The sequence below is a fragment of the Magnolia sinica genome, chromosome 11, assembly GCF_029962835.1.
Source record: "Magnolia sinica isolate HGM2019 chromosome 11, MsV1, whole genome shotgun sequence".
Lineage (NCBI taxonomy): Eukaryota > Viridiplantae > Streptophyta > Magnoliopsida > Magnoliales > Magnoliaceae > Magnolia > Magnolia sinica.
Window position 1 is genome coordinate 51448277 of NC_080583.1, and position 6721 is coordinate 51454997.

The following is a 6721-nucleotide window of genomic DNA, read 5'->3' on the forward strand; positions in this document are numbered from 1 at the left end:
CGAGACCTAGGAGACGGCGCTGTCCAACCTCGGTCCAACAACTTGATGATCTGCATAGTTTGCCATATAGTGCCTCAAAAGGAGCCATGCCGATGGTCGCTTGATAGCTGTTATTATATGCGAACTTAGCCAATCGCAGATGCTCATCCCAGCTTCCCCCGAAATCAATCGCGCAGGCCCGAAGCATATCCTCAAGGATCTGGTTGACCTCTCGGTCTGGCCATTGGTCTGTGGATGGTTCGCTGTGCTGAGCTGCAAATCAGTCCCCATCGCTCTCTGGAAGCTCCCCCAAATTGAGACGTGAACCTCGGGTCTCGGTCAGAAACGATCGAGACTAGAATGCCATGCAGTTTCACAATATCCTCAATGAATAATCTCGCAAGCCAGTCCAAAGGCCAAGTCGCACGATTCGTAATAAAATGTGCCGACTTCGTCAGACGATTCACAACAACTTAGATGTCGTCATGACCGCACTAAGTCCTCGGTAAGCCCATAATAAAATCTGTCGACACATGCTCCCACTTCCACATCGGGACACTCAATGGTTGCAATAGACCAGGGGGTCTCTGATGATCGGCCTTGACACGCTGGCACGTGTCACACTCGGCCACAAAACTGGAGATCTGGCACTTCATCCCCGTTTAAAAATATTGTCGCCTTATGTCACGGTACATCTTCGTCGAGCTAGGATGAATAGAAAACCGCGATCGATGTGCCTCGGTCATAAAATCTCTGCTTAACTCAGGAATATCCGGGACACATAATCAGCCTCTTAAGCGAAGTCCACCATCTGTACCAATCTGTCAATCTGCCTGATTATTAGATGCCGCCTCAGTCATATAACTCTGTAACAACTCATCAGCCTGTTGAGCCTCGATCACCCTTGCGACAAGAGAGGGTTGAATCGATAGGCTCGATAACTGCACAATAGAAGACTGCAAGCCGAACTCAAAATCATACTCTGCTATATCTTCAAGCATCCTCCACTCCCGGATCATCATATGTGCTACCAGGCCTCGTGGCTAACGGCTAAGGGCATCTGCCACCATGTTTGCCTTGCCCGGGTGATACTGAAGATCGAAGTCATAGTCCTTCAAGAGCTCTATCCAGCGCCTCTGCCTCATGTTCAACTCGGACTGCGAGAAGAGGTACTCAAGCTCTTATGGTCACAGAAGAGCTCGAACCTAACCTAATAGAGATAATGCCTCCACACCTTCAATGCGAAGACAACTGCAGCCAGCTCCAAATCATGCGTGGGGTAGTTCAGCTCATGGATCTTGAGCTGGCGAGACTCGAAGGCCACTGGTCTCCCGTGCTGCATCAGGACAGCACCCAAACCAATATGTGAGGCATCGGTGAATACAATAAATCCATCACTCCCAGAGGGAAGAGTGAGGATAGGAGCGGACGTGAGGCGGTCCTTCAACTCCATAAATGCTCGCCCGTGAGAGTTGCTCCAAATAAACTCTGCGCCCTTCCGAGTCAACCTGGTCAACGGGGCTGCAATACGAGAGAAGCCCTCAATGAAACGCCGGTAGTAACCGGTCAAACCAAGGAAACTATGGATCTCAAATGCATTCGTGGGCTGACCCCATTGACGCACTGCCTCAACCTTCGAGGGGTCCATTGTAACACCCTCCTTCATCACCACGTGATCGAGGAACTTCACCTCCTCCTGCCAGAACTCGTACTTCTCCAGCTTTGCATAGAGTTGGTATGCGCGGAGGGTCTGCAACGTAACCTCCAGATGCTGCTCGTGCTCCTCGTGGGTCCTCGAATAGATCAGAATGTCATTGATGAAGAATACAACAAACTGATCGAGATACGGACGGAAGACCTTGTTCATCAACTGCATGAAGACCACGGGTGTATTGGTCAGTCCGAAGGACATAACTTAAAACTCAAAATGATCGTAAAACGTCCTGAAAGCCGTCTTCGAAATGTCCTCCTCTCGGACCCAAATTTGATGATAACCGGAACACAGGTCAATCTTCAAAAAGAACTGTGCACCCTACAGCTGATCAAACAAATCATCAATCCTCGGGAGCAGGTACTTCTTCTTAATCGTGACTCTGTTGAGCTCGCGATAATCTACACAGAGCCTCAACGAGTCATCCTTCTTCTTCACGAAGAGTACCGGTGCTCTCCACGACGAACTGCTCGGACAAATAAAGCCCAACTCACGCAACTCATCCAACTGCTTCTGCAGTTCCTGCAACTCCAACGGTGCCATACGGTACGGGGCCTTCGAAATAGGCGCGGTACTGGGCATGAGATCAATTGAAACTCGGTGAGTCGACTAGGCGGTAATCCCAGAATCTCCTGAAATACATCAAAAAAATCGCAAACAATCGGCATCTGATCAATATAAGCGGCAACAGGCTCCTCAACGGCGCAAGACATCAAGTAAGACAATGACTCTCCCCGGGGCTCTGCAACCAATTGAAACTGCAGGCAAGCCTGGTATACAGAATGTGACTGTCCTCGTGGAGCAGTCCAAGAGGGCGTGGTACTCGGCAAACCAACCCATGCCCAAGATAACGTCGAAATCTGACATCAACAGCACATATAAGTTGGTGGGCAAGAAAATCTCTCCCACTAGCATGGGGCAAGACGAACAAAAGCGGCTTAATACTGTAGTCTTCCCCAAGGGCGTCGATACGGTTAACCCCTCTCGAGCAGACTCTGCCGGCAATCCAGTCGAACGACAGAAGACCTCGGACATAAATGAATGCGAAGCACCAGAATCAAATAAAACTCGAGCAATGCATGCAAAGACTGGAAGTATACCTCAACGACCCCTCCAGATGACTGAGGATCCTGGTGGGCCGCATAGAATCTAGCCTGAGCTGACTGGGGAGGTGTCTGTCCCCTCTAAGCGTGCTATTGCTGCTACTGTCGCTGAGGCGATCGAAACTGCTGCCTCTGCTACTACGGCCTCGGAGGCTGGTGCTGCTGTTGAGGTGGCCTCGGTGGTGGGGGTTCCTATCGCTGCTGCTGGGGGGTCTTTGCTGCTGCTGCAGTAGAGGCTGCTGTGGACCTCTCGGCTGCTGCTGCTGCTATTACTGGGGGCGGGGACACTCCCACATACGGTGCTCCATCGCACCGCACCTAAAACAAGAGCCGGTGAACTGCCTCGGAGGTGGTGCTGGAGGTTCTGCTGGCTCTCGGAAGGCTGGGCGACCTATGCGCCTCAGCTGTGGTCGACCCTACTGGGAATCACTGGAAGGAGTCTACCTCTTCCAGTCTCTCCTCTGACCGCCATCAGACTGAGAACCGAGCCACTCAGCCTCAAAAATCTAGGCCTTCCATACCACCCCCTCGAAAGTCGAGAGCTCAAGCCCAATAAGACGGCCTCGGAGACCATAACGCAAACCATCCTCGAAACGGCGGGCTCTCTGCTCCTCATCATCTACCAAGTATGGCGTAAATCTGGATAGCGCTATAAAATGAGCGGCATACTGAGCCACCGTTATATCACCCTGTACCAGGGCCTCAAACTCCAACACTCACTGTCATCGGATGTGATCAGGAAAGTACTGTCGGTCAAACCGATCCACAAAATCCTCCCAAGTCCACATAAAATCGGCACCTGCTACTCGGGAGACTGATGTCCACCAATGCAAAGCCTCGCCATGGAGGAGAAATACTGTTAACGGACTCATCACTCGGTCATACTTCCCATCGTATCAAATATCTTCTCCACATCGGTGCGCCATCTCTCAACTATCGACGGGTCTAGCTCACCCTGAAAACGCGGGGGATTAAGCCATCGAAACTCTTGAAGGAGGGCACTCGCGCGCTCCTGCTCTGCCTGGGCCGGTGAAACAATGGGGTGTTTGCCCTGCTCCTGAAGTGCAACTGTCACAGCTTGCAACATCTGCTGCAACTGGGAGGCACTCACAGATATGGTCGGATCTGCACCAGTCTCTGGTGGAGGAGCAACATCCTCAGGATGGGTGGTAGGAACCTCTGGTGGTGGGGATCATAGGTGGTAGGGCGGGAGCCGCAGGTGGTGGAGCGGGAGTCGATCGGGTTACTCTCTTGCGCGGCATGTCCTATAGGAAAGAGCGAAGGCACGCACGTTAAGGGTTTGAAATCAAAGATTGCTAAGCTATCCGAACTTCGGGACTTAGCCATTCTAAACTCATAGCAGACATGTAATATTGTTCTTGGTTATTCCTGAGTATTGCTCTGATACCAACTTCTGTCAAGCCCCAAACTCAGAAACTGGGCTCACAAAATTCCCGATCACAAAATCCGATGCCGACATACTCCATAGAACCCCATTCTTGGCTCCCAGCGCCCATTTGCCAGGTTCCGATCCTGGGATACTACGAGGAGGATTTTTAACATCAGTTTGATTCGTAATAAGCATAACCAAAGGCATAACCCACAAATAATAACCAAAAACTCCATCACATTTTCACAATGATAAAAAACTTTACAAGTACAATGAGCATAAAGGGAAATACAATGATAATGGATAAAAAGCTTTAAAATGATCTGCTGTCTTTAAAATGATCTGTTATGTGCTCCTACCTCAGCGCTGCTGCGGTCCAACGTTACCTGCACGCAACGGTCGTGCATAAGCTTATGGAAAGCTTAGAGGGTGGTGTAAGAAACTTTTGACTTTGGAGGTTGCTTGAGAAAGGGTATGAGGTGATGTGTACTTGACATGATGGGATTAATTGATTGATTGATGTGACAAGTCATAGAGATTCTCTCAAAATTCGCACGCGAGGCATTTTCCTCACACCGAACGCTGGCCCACATCTCCTAGCCAGAGAATCGGATCGGCGTGCGAGTCATGGCATCGGAACCGCGGCAGCGACACCGTCGATTCAAGTTCACGGCGTGTGATGTAGGGTCACATGCAAATGCCAGTTAAAGATCAAAGGTTACTGAAATTCGACCGAGAAGACCGCGAAAGTCCACGGAATGATACGGTCTAGGATACGAGGCTTACAGATGACCTCAATGAGACCGGACGTCTCTATCCTGGGAGGGATTAACGTGACTCTTGGGAACTCATGGCCTTTGTGGAATCTCATATCAACCTTTACCAAGATTGATTATAAGAGAGCATTATCCGGAAGAAGGAAGCTAAAAGTGAGTCACTGTAATCGGTTGTCGCACTGATGAAGTCCTGGCTTCCCTCGACCGCATTGCAGTTGGGCAATAAGTTTAGAGGAGCTGGAAGAAGCAAGTCGATGAGGCTAGAACATTCACGCTTAAGGAGTTCGAAGAGATCAAAGCAGCCTATACCTGGGCTGCTTGAAGCCCTTGCCTTTTCTTATCACATTTTATTTTGTTTTTTTACAGCCGATGGCTTAAATTCCTTCCTGTAATAATAAAATTCTTTTTCTTTCTATGTTTAGTGGTAATACATTTATTGGTTGCCCTTTTTTGTTACTTGACCCGACCATGCACTACCTCTCATAAAGAATGGTAGTAAGTTTTCAAGAATCTGCCATTAATTGGAGTTCTTGTAACTTTTCCATCCTTATCGCACAAGACATAGGCCACACCCTTAAGAACTTGGATAACAATATATGGCCCATCCCAAGTAGGCGATTATTTCTTGCCAAAGGTCTAGTCCTTGTATCCTATTGGTAACATTGCCTTCCAAACCTTATCTCCTTCCCCAAAAGACTTCTTTTTCACTCTTTTATTATAGGCATGAGTGACCTTGGCTTTTTAATAACTATATTGTCTAAGACTCTCATGTAGGTCTCATCTAACTTTTCAAGCTTGACTAGTATGGCTTTTGTGAACTCAAGAGGGGTTAACCTAGCCTAATGTACGACCCTTAATGATGGTACAATGACTTCCAGGGGTACTGCTACATCGTGTCCATGTTAACGCAAACGGACTCATTCCAGTACTGGTGCGGGGTGAACTCTTGTATGCCTAAAGTGCCTCAGACAATTTCGTATGCCATTCGTGAGAATTCTCTTCGATCATCTTCCTCAATATATTTTTTTATCACTTTGTTACTAGCCTTGGCTTAACCATTTGCTTCTGCATAATATGGTGTTGAGTGTAAAAATTTGATTTTGTATTGGTCGGCCATGGCCTTGACTTCTTTTGCTAAGAATGCCACAACTTGATACTTAGGAATTCCAAACCCATGAATGATATGAGTTTCGATGAAATTCATGGGCCCCGCTTCCACCCACTTGTTGAAATAATCAGTAGCCACAATGATGAAAGAATCCATGCATGATGAAGGTGGATGAATTTGACCTATCAAATCGATCGCACATTCCCGAAAAGGCTATGGCTTGATAATTGGATGCATCTCGGCCATAGACACGTGTTGTATTGGTCCGTGTTTCTAGCATGCCTCGCACCCTTTGGTATACTAAATGAAATTGGGTATCATTGTTGGTCAGAAATATCTATAACACCTGAGCGTAAACATCATTTTCTTCTCGGCCTGATGGGCTTCACACAACCCTTCATGGACCTCACCTATAGCCAGCATAGCTTCTCCTTTAGCCAAGCATCTCAATAGCACACCATTGGCCTCTTTTCGTTTTTCAATCATGACATAATTGACAGTCAATCTTCTTATATCTTTATCAGCCTTAATCCATGGGCTTTGAATATAACCCAAAAGGGGAGCTCTGCAATCATCCTCCTTTATCTCGACTTGGCATATTTTCATAACTATTTCTCTCTCAAAGACTAAGGGTAAAGATCTCTTTTGCACCTT